A 16,787-nucleotide genomic window follows, 5' to 3' on the forward strand; every position below is an offset into this window, starting at 1 on the left:
CCTAGAGAGATATAAACTACCACAACTGAACCAGGAAGAAATAGAAAGCCTGAACAGACCCATAACCAGTAAGGAGATTGAAACAGTCATCAAGAATCTCCAAACAAACAAAAGCCCAGGGCCAGGTGGCTTCCCGGGAGAATTCTACCAAACATTTAAAGAAGAACTAATTCCTATTCTCCTGAAACTGTTCCAAAAAAGAGAAATGGAAGGAAAACTTCCAAACTCATTTTATGAGGCCAGCATCACCTTGATCCCAAAACCAGACAAGGATCCCATCAAAAAAGAGAACTACAGGGGCGCCTGGGTGGCTCAGTGGGTTAAGCCACTGCCTTCGGCTCAGGTCATGATCTCAGGGTCCTGGGATCGAGCCCCGCATCGGGCTCTCTGCTCAGCGGGGAGCCTGCTTCCTCCTCTCTCTCCACCTGCCTCTCTGCCTGCTTGTGATCTCTCTCTGTCAAATGAATAAATAAATTCTTTAAAAAAAAAAGAGAGAGAACTACAGACCAATATCCTTGATGAACACAGATGCAAAAATTCTCACCAAAATACTAGCCAATAGGATTCAACAGTACATTAAAAGGATTATTCACCACGACCAAGTGGGATTTATTCCAGGGCTGCAAGGTTGGTTCAACATCCGCAAATCAATCAATGTGATACAACACATTAATAAAAGAAAGAACAAGAACCATATGATACTCTCAATAGATGCTGAAAAAGCATTTGACAAAGTACAGCATCCCTTCCTGATCAAAACTCTTCAAAGTGTAGGGATAGAGGGCACATACCTCAATATTATCAAAGCCATCTATGAAAAACCCACTGCAACTATCATTCTCAATGGAGAAAAACTGAAAGCTTTGCCGCTAAGGTCAGGAACACGGCAGGGATGTCCGTTATCACCATTTCTATTCAACATAGTACTAGAAGTCCTAGCCTCAGCAATCAGACAACAAAAGGAAATTAAAGGCATCCAAATTGGCAAAGAAGAAGTCAAACTATCACTCTTCGCAGATGATATGATACTATATGTGGAAAACCCAAAAGACTCCACTCCAAAATTGCTAGAACTTGTACAGGAATTCAGTAAAGTGTTGGGATATAAAGTCAATGCACAGAAATCAGTTGCATTTCTCTACACCAACAACAAGACAGAAGAAAGAGAAATTGAGTAGTCAATCCCATTTACAATTCCATCCAAATTATAAGATACCTAGGAATAAACCTAACCAAAGAGGCTAAGAAGCTATACTCAGAAAACTATAAAGTACTCATGAAAGAAATTGAGGAAGACACAAAGAAATGGAAAAATGTTCCATGCTCCTGGATTGGAAGAATAAATATTGTGAAAATGTTTATGCTACCTAAAGCAATCTACACATTTAATGCAATTCCTATCAAAGTACCATCCATTTTTTTTCAAAGAAATGGAACAAATAATCCTAAAATTTATATGAAACCAGAAAAGACCTCGAATAGCCAAAGGGATATTGAAAAAGAAAGCCAAAGTTGGTGGCATCACAATTCCGTACTTCAAGCTCTATTACAAAGCTGTCATCATCAAGACAGCATGATACTGGCACAAAAACAGACATATAGATCAATGGAACAGAATAGAGAGCCCAGAAATAGACCCTCAACTCTATGGTCAACTAATCTTCGACAAAGCAGGAAAGAATGTCCACTGGAAAAAAGATGGCCTCTTCAATAAATGGTGTTGGGAAAATTGGACAGCCACATGCAGAAAACTGAAATTGGACCATTTCCTTACACTACACATGAAAATAGACTCAAAATGGATGAAGGACCTCAATGTGAGAAAGGAATCCATCAAAATCCTTGAGGAGAACACTGGCAGCAACCTCTTCAACCTCAGCCGCAGCAACATCTTCCTAGGAACATCACCAATGGCAATGGAAGCAAGGGCAAAAATGAACTGTTGGGATTTCATCAAGATCAAAAGCTTTTGCACAGCAAAGGAAACAGTTAACAAAACCAAAAGACAACTGACAGAATGGGAGAAGATATTTGCAAATGATGTATCAGATAAAGGGCTAGTGTCCAAAATCTATAAAGAACTTAGCAAACTCAACACCCAAAGAACAAAGAATCCAATCAAGAAATGGGCAGAGGACATGAACAGACATTTCTGCAAAGAAGACATCCAGATGGCCAACAGACACATGAAAAAGTGCTCCACATCACTCGGCATCAGGGAAATACAAATCAAAACCACAATGAGATATCACCTCACACCAGTCAGAATGGCTAAAATTAACAAGTCAGGAAATGACAGATGCTGGCGAGGATGCGGAGAAAGGGGAACCCTCCTACACTGTTGGTGGGAATGCAAGCTGGTGCAACCACTCTGGAAAACAGCATGGAGGTTCCTCAAAATGTTGAAAATAGAACTACCCTATGACCCAGCAATTGCACTGCTGGGTATTTACCCTAAATATACAAACGTAGTGATCCGAAGGGGCACGTGCACCCGAATGTTTATAGCAGCAATGTCTACAATAGCCAAACTATGGAAAGAACCTAGATGTCCATCAACAGACGAATGGATAAAGAAGATGTGGTATATATACACAATGGAATACTATGCAGCCATCAAAAAATGAAATCTTGCCATTTGTGACGATATGGATGGAACTAGAGGGTATCATGCTTAGAAAGACATCTAGAAAGACAACTATCATATGATCTCCCTGATATGAGGAAGTGGAGATGCAACATGGGGGGTTAAGGGGGTAGGAGAAGAATAAATGAAACAAGATGGGATTGGGAGGGAGACAAACCATAAGTGACTTGTAATCTCACAAAACAAACTGAGTGTTGCTGGGGGGAGGGGGTTGGGAGAGGGGGGTGGGGTTATGGACATTGGGGAGGGTATGTGCTATGGTGAGTGCTGTGAAGTGTATAAACCTGGCGATTCACAGACCTGTACCCCCGGGGATAAAAATATATTATACGTTTATAAAAAATAAAAATTTAAAAAAAAAATAAAACTGTTACATGTAAAAAAAAAAAAAAAACAAGCAGACCAAATACAACTAGGATCTAGTTTCCTCACCCCCTCTTCCCCCGCCTCTGGACAAAATGACAAGATGGGACAATTTACTGCAAAAGAGAACAGGAAATAGAAGTAAACGCCAGGGATTTACTCAATACAAATGAGATTTCTCAAATACAATTTAAAACAGTCATAAGGATATTAGCTGGGTTTTAAAAAAAAAGTGTAAAAGACACTAGAGAATTCCTTACCACAGAGATAAAAGAATTAAAATCTAGTGAGGCCAGAATTAAAAATGCTACTACCAGATGCAAACCTGAATAGATGCCATGACAATGGGGATGGACAATAGAGAAACAAATTGGTAATGTAGAAGATAATATGGAAACTAATGAAGCTGAAAAGAGGGAAAGAAAGGAATTGGATCATAAATGTATACTTAGGGAACTCAGTGACTCCTTAAAGTGTAATAACATTTGAATGATAGGAGTCCCAGAAGATGAAGAGTGAAAAAAGAGCAGAAGTTTTATTTGTGCAAATTATAGCTGAAAAGCTCTCTAATCCGGGGAAGGACATAAACATAAAAATCCAAGAAGCAGAGAGAACTCCCATTAAATTCAATAAAAACCAGTCATTGCCAAGATATATTACAATCAAATTCACAAAATACACAAACAAGAAAAGAATCCTGAAAGCAGCAAGGGAAGAAAAAGTCCTTAGCATACAAGGTAAGATGGATCAAGTTTGAAACAGGTCCATCCACAGAAACTTGGCAGGCCAGAAGTGAATGGCAGGATATATTCAATGTACTGAATGGGGAAAATATGCAGATAAGAATATTTTATCCAGCAAGGCTGTCATTTGGAGTAGGAGGGGTAAAGTTTTCCAGACAAAAAAAAAAAAAAAAAAAAAAAAAAAACAAAACAAAACAAAAAAAAAAAACCAAAGGAGTTCATGACCCCTTAAACAACCCTGCAAGAAATATTAAGGGGAACTCTTTAGGTGGGGGAAAAAATACCAAAACAACAAAGACTAGAAAGGAACAGAGAACATCACCAGAAACACCAACTTTATGGGTAATACAATGGCAATAAACTATCTTTTAATAATCATTCTGAATGTAAATAGATTAAATGTTCCAATCAAATTCATACAGCATCAGAATGGATAAAAAATAAGACCCATCTATATGCTGCCTACAAAAGATTCATTTTAAACCTAAAGACACCTGCATATTTAAAGTTAGGGGATTGAGAGCCATCTATCATATTAATGGATGTCAAAAGAAAGCTAATGCAGCCATACTTATACCAGAAAAACTAGATTTTAAAACAAAGACTGTAACAGGAGATGAAGAAGGGTATTATATCATAATTAAGGGGTCTATCCATCAAGAAGATCTAACAACTATAAATATTTATGCCCCCAACTTGGGAGGGCCCAAATATATAAATCAATTAATAATAAGCCTAAGGAAACTCCTTGATAATAATACAATAATAGTAGGGGTCTTTAACATCCTACTTACAGCAATGGACAGATCACCTAAGCAGAAAATCAATAAGGAATGTCTTTATATGACATACTGGACCAGATGAACTTAACAGATATATTCAGAACATTTCATCCTAAAGCAGCAGAATACACTATTTTTTAGTACAAATGGAACATTCTCCAGAATAGATAACATACTGGTTCACAAATCAGCCCTCAACAAGTGCAAAAATACCATGCATTTTTTCAGACCAAAATGCTATGAAACTTGAAGTCAACCACAAAAAAATATTTGGAAAGACCACAAAAACATGGTGATTAAAGAACATCCTACTAAAGAATGAATGGGTGATCAGGAAATTAAAGGAGAAATAAAAAAACACATGGAAGCAAATGAAAATAAAACACAACAATCCAAAAGCTTTGGGATGCAATAGACAGTTCTCAGAGGGAAGTATACAGGTCTAGCTCAAGAAGCAAAAAAAAGTCTCAAACACACAGCCTAATCTTATACTTAAAAGAGCTAGAAAAGAAATAGCAAATAAAACCTAAAGCCAGCAACAGAAAGGAAATGATAAAGATTAGAGCAGAAATAAATGATATAGAAACAAACAGAACAGATCAACAAAACTAGGAGTTGGTTCTTTGACAGAATTAATAAAATTGATAAACCCCTAGCCAGACTTTTCAAAAAGAAAAGAGAAAAACCCAAATAAACAAATCATGAATGAAAGAGTAGATATCACCACCGACACCACAGAAATACAAATAATCATAAGAGAATGTTATGATAAATTATATGCCAACAAACCAGGCAATCTGGAAGAAATGGATAAATTTCTAGAAACATACAAACAAAGGGAGGTGGGTAAAGGGATGGAGTAACTGGGTGATGGGTATTAAGGAGGACATATGATGTGATGAGCACTGGGTGTTATATGAAACTGATGAATCTTTGAACACTACACCAAAAATTGATGATGTACTATATATTGTCTAATTGAATTTAAATTGAAAAAATAAGTAAAATACAGTTCTAAAATGCTAAATGATGTTAATTTAGAGGGGTGGGTTATGGGAAAGAATATGTTAATGGTTTTGCTTTCTTGAGGAACGAGATTCTATTGCACTCTAGGCATTAATACAAAATATAACGTTAACATGTATTAAAAATCTAAGAGTAAGAGGGTTCCCCTTTCTCCACATCCTCTCCAACACATGTAGTTTCCTGTCTTGCTAATTTTGGCCATTCTAACTGGTGTAAGGTGGTATCTCAATGTGGTTTTAATTTGAATCTCCCTGATGGCTAGTGATTGATGAACATTTTTTCATGTGTCTGATAGCCATTTGTATGTCTTCATTGGAGAAGTGTCTGTTCATATCTTCTGCCCATTTTTTGACATGATTATCTGTTTTGTGTGTGTTGAGTTTGAGGAGTTCTTTATAGATCCTGGATATCAACCTTTTGTCTGTACTGTCATTTGCAAATATCTTCTCCCATTCCGTGGGTTGCCTCTTTGTTTTGTTGACTGTTTCCTTTGCTGTGCAGAAGCTTTTGATCTTGATGAAGTCCCAAAAATTCATCTTCGCTTTTGTTTCCTTTGTCTTTGGAGACATATCTTTTTTTTTTCAATTATCATACTTATGTATGTATTTTTAAAAATATATAAGCAAAGGAAAAATAAAATAAAAGTATATAAGCAATCCCACAGAAGTGTTTGGGAAAAATTTAAGGAAATACATTCAAATGTTAATCTCTTAGGGTTTAGGATTATACATGACTTTTAAAATCTGTTATGGCTCACTGAAATTTCTAAACATATTATATTAATTCAATACAAATTTATCAAATATATGCTATATTCTTTGTTTACATGAGCATTATTAGAAAAAAAAATGCATCCTCTGGGAAGTTTTCTTCTATTCCCTCAATTTCCATTCTCAGATGCCCAGGACTTCTACCCTGTTTTTTTTTTTTGTTGTTGTTGTTTTTGTTTTTTGGTTTTTTTAGATGTTAACACTGACTTTATGGTTGTTTTTTTTTCCAGCATAACAGGATTCCTTGTTTTTGCACCACACCCAGTGCTCCATGCAATCCGTGCCCTCTCTAATACCCACCACCTGGTTCCCCCAACCTCCCACCCCCTGCCTCTTCAAACCCCTCAGATTGTTTGGAGACATATCTTGAAAGAAGTTGCTGTGGCTGATATCGAAGAGGTTACTGCCTAGGCTCTCCTCTAGGATTCTGATGGATTCCTGTCTCACGTTGAGGTCTTTTATCTATTTTGAGTTTATCTTTGTGTACAGTGTAAGAGAATGGTCGAGTTTCATTTTTCTACATACAGCTGTCCAGTTTTCCCAGCACCATTTATTGAAGAGACTGTCTTTTTTCCACAGTTTATTTTTTCCTGTTTTGTCAAAGATTATTTGACCGTAGAGTTGAGGGTCCATATCTGGGCTCTCTACTCTATTCCACTGGTCTATGTGTCTGTTTTTATGCCAGTACCATGCTGTCTTGGTGATCACAGCTTTGTAGTAAAGCTTGAAATCAGGTAACGTAATGTCCCCAGTTTTATTTTATTTTTTATTTTATTTTATTTTATTTTTGGCTGGATACAGTATACTTTATTGATGGTACATGACAAGGTAGGGCTCCCCAAGCCCCTCCCCTTCTTTAGGGAGTCTGGGATGGAAATAGTGGAGGTTGGGAGATTATCAAAGTTTTGGGGGGTAAGTTAGGGCAGGGATTCCCCAGCACTGAGGGCCTCTCTCTTCCTCTTGCTCTGGCTGGGGCTGGTGGTTCAGGGGGCTCTTACTCCTTGGAGGCCATGTGGACCATAAGGTCCACCACCCGGTTGCTGTAGCCAAATTCATTGTCATACCAGGAAATGAGCTTGACAAAGTGGTCATTGAGAGCAATGCCAGCCCCAGCATCAAAAGTAGAGGAGTGGGTGTCACTGTTGAAGTCGCAGGAGACAACCTGGTCCTCAGTGTACCCCAGGATGCCCTTAAGGGGGCCCTCTGATGCCTGCTTCACCACCTTCTTGATGTCATCATATTTGGCAGCTTTCTCCAGGCGGCAGGTCAGATCCACAACAGACACGTTGGGGGTGGGGACATGGAAGACCATGCCAGTGAGCTTCCCATTCAGCTCAGGGATGACCTTGCCTACAGCCTTGGCCGCACTAGTGGAAGCTGGGATGATGTTCTGGGCAGCCCCTCGGCTGTCATGCCACAGCTTCCCAGAGGGGCTGTCCACAGTCTTCTGGGTGGCAGTGATGGCATGGACGGTGGTCATGAGTCCCTCCACAATGCCAAAGTTGTCATGGATGACCTTGGTGAGAGGAGCCAAGCAGTTGGTGGTACAGGAGGCATTGCTGACAATCTTGAGGGAGTTGTCATACTTCTCATGGTTCACACCCATCACGAACATGGGGGCATCAGCAGAAGGAGCAGAGATGAAGACCCTCTTGGCCCCGCCCTTCAAGTGAGCCCCAGCCTTCTCCATGGTGGTGAAGACCCCAGTGGACTCCACAACATACTCAGCACCAGCATCGCCCCATTTGATGTTGGCGGGATCTCACTCCTGGAAGATGGAGATGGACTTCCCATTGATGACAAGCTTCCCGTTCTCAGCCTTGACTGTGCCGAGGAATTTACCATGGGTAGAATCATACTGGAACATGTAGACCATGTAGTTGAGATCAATGAAAGGGTCATTGATGGCGACAATATCCACTTTACCAGAGTTAAAAGCAGCCCTGGTGACTAGGCGCCCAATACGGCCAAATCCGTTCACTCCGACCTACACCATCGTGTCTCGGGCACGAGGCTGGCAATGCACCTGAAGATGCGGCTGTCTGTCGAATGGGGAAGAGCAGAGAGCCCCCCAGTTTTATTTTTGTTTTTCAACATTTCCTTAGCAATTCGGGGTCTCTTCTGATTCCATACAAAATTTTGGATTATTTGCTCCAGCTCTTTGAAAAATACCAGTGGGTATTTTGATCGGAATGGCATTAAAAGTATAGATTGCTCTAGGCAGTATAGACATTTTAACAATGTTTATTCTTCCGATCTAAGAGCATGGAGTGGTTTTTCATCTTTTTGTGTTTTCTTCAATTTCTTTCATGAGTGTTCTGTAGTTTCTCGAGTACAGTTCCTTTACCTCTTTGGTTAGGTTTATTCCCAGTTATCTAATGGTTCTTGGTGCTATAGTAAATGGAATCAATTCTCTAATTTCCCTTTCTATATTTTCATTGTTAGTGTATAAGAAAGCCACTGGTGCAGCCACTTTGGAAAACAGTGTGAAGATTCCTCAAGAAATTAAAAATAGATCTTCCCTATGACCCTGCAATTGCACTACTGGGTATTTACCCCAAAGGTACAGATGTAGTGAAAAGAAGGGCCATCTGTACCCCCAATGTTTATAGCAGCAATGGTCACGGTCGCCAAACTGTGGAAAGAACCAAGATGCCCTTCAACGGACGAATGGATAAGGAAAATGTGGTCCATATACACTATGGAGTATTATGCCTCCATCAAAAAGGATGAATACCCAACTTTTGTAGCAACATGGACGGGACTGGAAGAGATTATGCTGAGTGAAATAAGTCAAGCAGAGAGAGTCAATTATCATATAGTTTCACTTATTTGTGGAGCATAACAAATAGCACGGAGGACAAGGGGAGATGGAGTGGAGAAGGGAGTTGAGGGAAATTGGAAGGGGAGGTGAACCATGAGAGACTATGGACTCTGAAAAACAATCTGAGGGTTTTGAAGGGGTGGGGGGTGGGAGGTTGGGGGAACCAGGTGGTGGGTATTAGAGAGGGCATGGATTGCATGGAGCACTGGGTGCAGTGCAAAAACAATGAATACTGTTACGCTGAAAAGAAATAAAAAATTAAAAAAATTAAAAAAATCTAAGAGTAGCTACTAGATTAATAAGTGTGTAATTTTGAAATACTGAGAATAAAAGTGAAAGAAAAAATATCAATAATTTATACAGAAACTAGTTAGAAAAAAGGTAAGAAAAATGGCTAATATATAATATAAGAAGAAACATGAGGTATAAGTTTAAACATATTAAAAATCAAAACAAAGATAAATGTAATAGATTACCCTTTTTAGAGAAATGACTCTCAGAATGGTCACATGCTATGTGTTTAAAATTTAAATTCAATTAGCCAAGGCACAGTATATCATTATTTTTTGATATAATGTTCAATGATTCATTAGTTGAGTATATCACCCAGTGCTCATCATATCACATGCCCTCTTTAATGTCCATCACCCAGTTACCATATTCCCCTCCCACCACCTTTTCTGCAACCCTGACTCTTGAGAAGCCTTGTTGGTTAGGTTTATTCCTGACTATCTTATGGGGTTTCGTGCAATTGTAAATGGGATTGATTCCTTGATTTCTTTATCTGCTGCTTCATTATTGGTGTATAGAAATGCAACAAATTTCTGTATGTTGATTTCAGGTTTTGCAACTTTGCTGAATTCCTGTATTAGTCCTAGCAAACTTTTGGCAGAGTCTTTCAGGTTTTCAACAAGGAGTATGATACTGTCTGCAAATACTGAGTTTGTCTTCTTCCTTATCAGTTTGGATGTCTCATCTTATTTCACTCAGCATAATCCCCGCTAGTTCCATCCATGTTGATATAAATGGTAGATAGTCATCCTTTCTGATGGCTGAGTAATATTCCATTGTATATATGGATCACATCTTCTTTATCCCTTCATCTGATGAAGGGCATCTCAGCTCCTTCTGTAGTTTGTCTATTGTGGACATTGCTGCTATGAACATTGGTGTGCATGTGCTCCTTCTTTTCACTACACCTGTATCTTTGAGGTAAATACCCAGTAGGCAATTGCTGGGTCATAAGGTAGCTCTATTCTTAACTTCTGGAGGAACCTCCATACTGTTTTCCAGAGTGGCTGTACCAACTTGCATTCCTATCAACAGTGTAAAAGTGTTCCACACCCTTTCTCCACATCCTTGCCAACAATTGTTGTGTCCTGTCTTGTTACTTTTTGCCATTCTGACTGGTAGAAGGGAAGAAATCAGAGAGGGAGACAAACCATATGAGACTCAGGGTTTCTCCTTTAAGGAAGTTGTCAATTTCTAAGGTTGATACTGAGATGCTAAGAAGTGACTGGCACATTCATGTGGCTATGACAGCAAAAATTGGCAATGAATAGGAGGGAGTGGAAAGGGCAACATCTTAGAAGTAGCAGCAAACTTCAAGTTGACCAGCTTTCACAAGGTCTCACAATATTTCCCAGATCCAGATCTTAGATTCTGATTGAATTAATGTGGTCACGGTTTGTTTTTCTGACTTCTGAGTAGCAGCAAAAGGAAACTCTCTCAGAGAAGAGTTAACATCATCCAGCATCTCAAATTACCCCTGCACTGAAAAATATTTATTATCTGGCATGTAATCAAAAGTAACCAGGCATTCAGAAAAAATGTGATAAAAACAAAAATAAAAAGTAGACATTACGGGACGCCTGGGTGGCTCAGTTGGTTAAGCGGCTGCCTTCGGCTCAAGTCATGATCCCAGCATCCTGGGATCGAGTCCCACATCGGGCTCCTTGCTCAGCAGGGAACCTGCTTCTCCCTCTGCCTCTGCCTGCCTCTCGGCCTACTTGTGATCTCTCTCTCTCTTTCTCTCTCTCTCTGACAAATAAATAAAATCTTAAAAAAAAAGTAGACATTAGAAACATCTATAAGACATCTCAGACAGGGATTTGAAATAAATATGTTCAAGGAATTAGAAGTATAAATTAAAAAATAAAATTACTGCAATTGAGAATACAATGGATAGGATTGACAAAGACTAGATATAGCTGGTGAAAGAATCAGTAAACTGAAATACAGATCAAAAGAAAATATTCATACTCAAAAGCATGAAGAGTCGAAAGGATAAAAAATACTGGAAAAGTAATAAGAGACATAGGGGATAAGTTAATAAATCTTAACATATATATAATTGATATTTATCAAATTAAGAAGTGAAGGCATGACCTGGGACCATATTTGAATATATATAATAGACGAGTAGTCCAAAATTGATGAAACATCAAATAGGATATTTAAAAAAAAAAAAACCACACTGTAGTTAGGCATGTAACAACTGAGATGAAAACCATATTCAGATGGAAAATCTAAAGGCAGATACAGAAAAAGTCATATCTTCATAAGACAGGTAACTGTATTTTCAACAGAACAATGGGAGCCACTTCAAGAAATTGGCAGATTAAATTTAACCTAAGGAAAGCAGAGGCAACCCATTGGAATGGGAGGAGATATTCATAAATGACACTACAGACAAAGGGCTGATATCCAAGATCTATAAAGGACTCCTCAAACTCAAAACCCAAAAAACAGATAATCACATCAATAAAATAGGCAGAAGACATCACATACACTTCTCCAAAGAAGACATACAAATGGCTAACAGAAACTTGAAAAAATGTTCATCATCATTAGCCATCAGGGGGAATCAAATCAAAACCACATGGAGATACCACCTTACACCAGTTAGAATGGCCAAAATTAACAAAACAGTAAACAAGTGTTGGAGAGGATGTGGAGAAAGGGGAACCCTCTTACACTGTTGGTGGGAATGTAAGTTGGTGCAGCCACTTTGGAGAACAGTGTGGAGATTCCTTAAGAAATTAAAAACAGAGCTACCCTATGACCCTGCAATTGTACTACTGGCTGTTTAACCCAAAGATACAGATGTGGAGAAAAGATGGGCCATCTGTACCCCAATGGTCATAGCAACAATGGCCACAATTGCCAAACTGTGGAAAGAGCCAAGATGCCCTTCAACAGATGAATGGATAAAGAAGATGTGGTCCATATATACTATGGAGTATTATGCCTCCATTAGAAAGGACGAATACCCAACTTTTGTATCAACAGGGACCAACATGGACAGGACTAGAAGAGATTATGCTGAGTGAAATAAGTCAAGCAGAGAGAGTCGATTATCATATGGTTTCACTTACTTGTGGAGCAAAAGGAATAACATGGAAGACATTGGGAGAAGGAAAGGAGAAGTGAGTTGGGGGGAATCGGAGGGAGAGATGAACCATAAACTGTGGACTCTGAGAAACAAACTGAAGGTTATGGAGGGGAGCAGTGTGGGGAGTTAGGTGAGCCTGATGGTGGGTATTAAGGAGGGCATGTATCATGTGGAACACTGGGTGTGGTGCATAAACAATGAATCTTGGAACACTGAAAAAATAAAATAAAATAAAATAAATTTTAATTTAAAAAAACAAAGTTGAAAGAAAAATATTTTTTGAAAGGATAATTATAAGAGCAAAAAATAATTAATTAAGAAATAAAAACTCAATATCAAGGTCAACCAAATTAAAAATTTTTCTTTATAAAGGCTAATGAAAGTGATACACACACAGCAAGACAGATGAAGATAAAAGAGAAAGTCATCAATAACCAATATTGGGAATGAGAAGGGAAATCATGTAGAGCTCATAAATATTTAAAAAATGACGAGGGATATTATGAACAAACTTAAGCCAAAATGAAACTGTAGATGCAAAGGATGAATATTCCTATAGCAATACAACCTTGCCAAAGCCAACCAAAGAATGAATTTAAAAGCTGAATGATAATTTCATATAAAGACATTGACTCTGAAATTACAAACTTTCCACTTGGAAAAATTATAGACACAGGAATTTCTCTCAGTGATTTTTCAATATAAGATAGAAGCATAGTCATGCCTTTTCAGAAAATAGAAATGAAGGAACACTGATGAACTCATTTTGTAATAACCAGCATAACCTTGCTTCCTGAATCTGATGAGGACATTATAAGATTACAGGCCCAATTCCCTAATAAATATATATGGAAAATTTTTCCCAAACAAAAAACCTTTTAAAAGAAAAGTATAACTGTAGCCAGATAAAGACAGACAGATAGATGATAGACAGACAGATAGATAGATAGATAGATAGATAATAGATAGATAGAATACATTACAACCAACTCATATACTTCAGAAATACAAATTTGTTACACACTTAAAAAATCAGTTGAGGTAACTTAACTCATGAAGAGAATGAGGAAGAATATACATATAACACAAGCATTTGGTGAAATGCTGTTTTTATACACTCTTAGCAATATAGGAACAAAGAAATTTCCTTAACATCATAAAGGACATCTTCTAAAAACTTACAGGAAATACCACCCTTAAATAATATAATGTTAAAAGTTTTTCCTCTAAAACTGCAAACAGGTCAATGATGCAATAGCCTTTGTCTCGCTCATTAACATTATGTAGGAAATACAAGCACATGGACACAAAAACTCAATAAAAATGTAAAGGTCCAGGGAACTAGAACTTAGAAAAGAATTAAAAGTTCAATTTGCAGACAAGATGATTGTGTTTATAGATCAGAAAAATTTAATAAACATTTTTTTTTAATTTTTTTATTTTTTTCAGCATAACAGTATTCATTATTTTTGCACCACACCCAGTGCTCCATGCAATCCGTGCCCTCTACAATACCCACCACCTGGTGCCCCCAACCTCCCACCCCCCACCCCTTCAAAATTCTCAGATCGTTTTTCAGAGTCCATAGTCTCTCATGGTTCACCTCCCCTTCCAATTTCCCTCAACTCCCTTCTCCTCTCCATCTCCCCTTGTCCTCCATGCTATTTGTTATGCTCCACAAATAAGTGAAACCATATGATAATTGACTCTCTCTGCTTGACTTATTTCACTCAGCATAATCTCTTCCAGTCCCGTCCATGTTGCTACAAAACTTGGGGATTCATCCTTTCTTTCTTTTTTTTTTTTTTTTTTTTTTTTTAACAGCTTTATAAACATATATTTTTATCCCCAGGGGTACAGGTCTGCGAATCGCCAGGTTTACACACTTCACAACACTCACCATAGCACATACCCTCCCCGATATCCATTTAATAAACATTTTTAACTATATCATTTTAAGAGAAAGCTCAAAAAAATCTAAGTATACAACTCATTGAATTTTGAAAGCAGGAACACACCTGTATAAACCACTACCTAGCCAAAAGAAACAAAAATATTCAATACAGAAACCCTCTAATACTTTTTTTTAATCTCCAAAGGTAATCACTGTCTTAACTTTTAATGCTAAAGATTACTTTTGTCTGTTCTGAATTATGTAAATGGAATTACATACTAGGTATTATTTTATATCTTCCTTCCTTTATTCATTAATATATTTGTGATATTCATGTATGCTGTTGCTTATAGCAATAAATCATTCACTTTTCACTGCCATAGATTATCCTAGTGTGTTAATAATATTGAGAAGGGTGTAAAGTCATCAGACAAAATGTAAATGCAATGAATTCTCTGTCAAAAGAGAAAAACTGTAAGGTTTGAATAAAACAAATCCAGCTATATGCTAAGGCACAAGAAACATAATTAAAATGATAAACAACTGTTAAAAATAATGTTATGAGCAAAGCGATAGCAACTAAATGCACACAAAAAGTAGAAGGACTGCATTACTCATTATTTACCCCAAAGTTACAGATGTAGTGAAAAGAAGGGCCATCTGTACCCCAATGGTCATAACAGCAATGTCCACAATAGCCAACTGTGGAAAGAGCCAAGATGCCCTTCAACAGACGAATGGATAAAGAAGATATGGTCCATATATACAGTGGAATATTACACCTCATCAGAAAGGATGAATGCCCAACTTTTGTATCAACATGGATGGGAGTGGAGAAGATTATGCTGAGTGAAATAAGTCAAGCAGAAAGAGTCAATTATCATATGGTTTCACTTACTTGTAGAGCATAAGGAATAACACGGAGGACATTAGAAGGAAAGGAAAAATGAATTGGGGGAAACTGGAGGGGGAGATGAACCATGAGAGACTGTGGACTCTGAGAAACAAATGGAGGGTTTAGGAAGGGGGTGTGGGGGGTTAGGTGACCCTGTTGTTGGGTATTATGGAGGGCACATATTGCATGGAGCACTGGGTGTGGTGCATAAGCAATGAATCTTGGAATACTGAAAAATTAAAATAAAAATTTTAAAAAGCAGGACTATTAATAGCTGACAAGGTCATATTTAAAGATAAAAGTTCTAAACAGGGTAGAGTTAATTAGGCAATGCAAATAAGTAACATTATGCATTATGATATAACAGTCATGAAGGTGTACACATTTAAAATGTAGTTAAATACACAAAGTAAAAGCTTCTAGAAATGTTAGGAGAGAATTCTTATAGAATTTGACAAATGTAGAATATAAGCAAAATATAAGCAAAGACAAGTATAATAAGAGATCAGTTAACAAACATCTCTGGTATTTTTACAAAAACCTTAGACCCCTTGAATAAAAATTTGTTAAGTTTATAAAATGTTTCAAAAACAGATCATGGTTTGGCTATAAACTAAAATTTTTAAAAGAATGGTTTTTTAGCCATATTCTTTGGTCATATACAATAAAATAAAAATATTTATTAAAAGGAACCAAAAATCCTAAATTTTGGAGATTAAAGAATGTATGCCTTTGGTTAAAGGGGAAAATCAAACAGAACATCATAAGTTATCTGGAAAGCAGTAACATAAGACAATCTTCTACTAATTTTGGACTTACTTTGTACTTCTTGTTCTTTGAGAAGTACAGTTAGATTTCTTATTTGAAATCTTCTTTGTTTCTTAATGTAGGTGTTTATTGCTATAAAATTCCCTCTTGGAACTACATTTGTTGCATCCTGTATGTTTTAATATGTTGTGTTTCCATTTTCATTGGTCTCAAAGTAAATTATTTATTTATTTTTAATTTTCCAGCTTTATTTATATATAGCTTACATACAGCATTGTGTAAATTTAAGGTGTACAAGATGTTGGTAAGACACATTTATAAGCAAATAGATTACCATCATAGCATTAGCCAAAACCTCCATCCTGTCATATACTTAAATTCCTTTTTTTGTAAGAACATTTAAGATTTACTCTTAGAAACATTCAAATGTATCAAACAGTATTAAGTATACCGACATACTCTGCATTTGATCTATAGAGCTTGTTAATCTTCTAATTGAAAGTTTGTACACTTTGACAAATATCTTCCCATTTCTTTTATTCCCCCAGCCCCTCATACCCACTGCTCTGCAATTTCTGAGTTTTTTTATTTTTTATTATTTCTGTTAGTCACTATATAGTACCTAATTCATTTAACATCTTAATTTAATTTTATTTTTTTCATGTTCCAAGATTCATTGTT

The 16,787-nt window shown here is 37.2% G+C and overlaps 1 pseudogene; it reads right to left on the reverse strand.

Annotated features, from left to right (window-relative positions):
• Window positions 1–7,123: 7,123 nt before the first annotated feature.
• Window positions 7,124–8,342, reverse strand: LOC125096025 (glyceraldehyde-3-phosphate dehydrogenase-like; annotated as a pseudogene).
• Window positions 8,343–16,787: the final 8,445 nt, after the last annotated feature.

This window comes from Lutra lutra, chromosome 3 (assembly GCF_902655055.1).
Source record: "Lutra lutra chromosome 3, mLutLut1.2, whole genome shotgun sequence".
In the NCBI taxonomy this organism is placed as follows: Eukaryota; Metazoa; Chordata; class Mammalia; order Carnivora; family Mustelidae; genus Lutra; species Lutra lutra.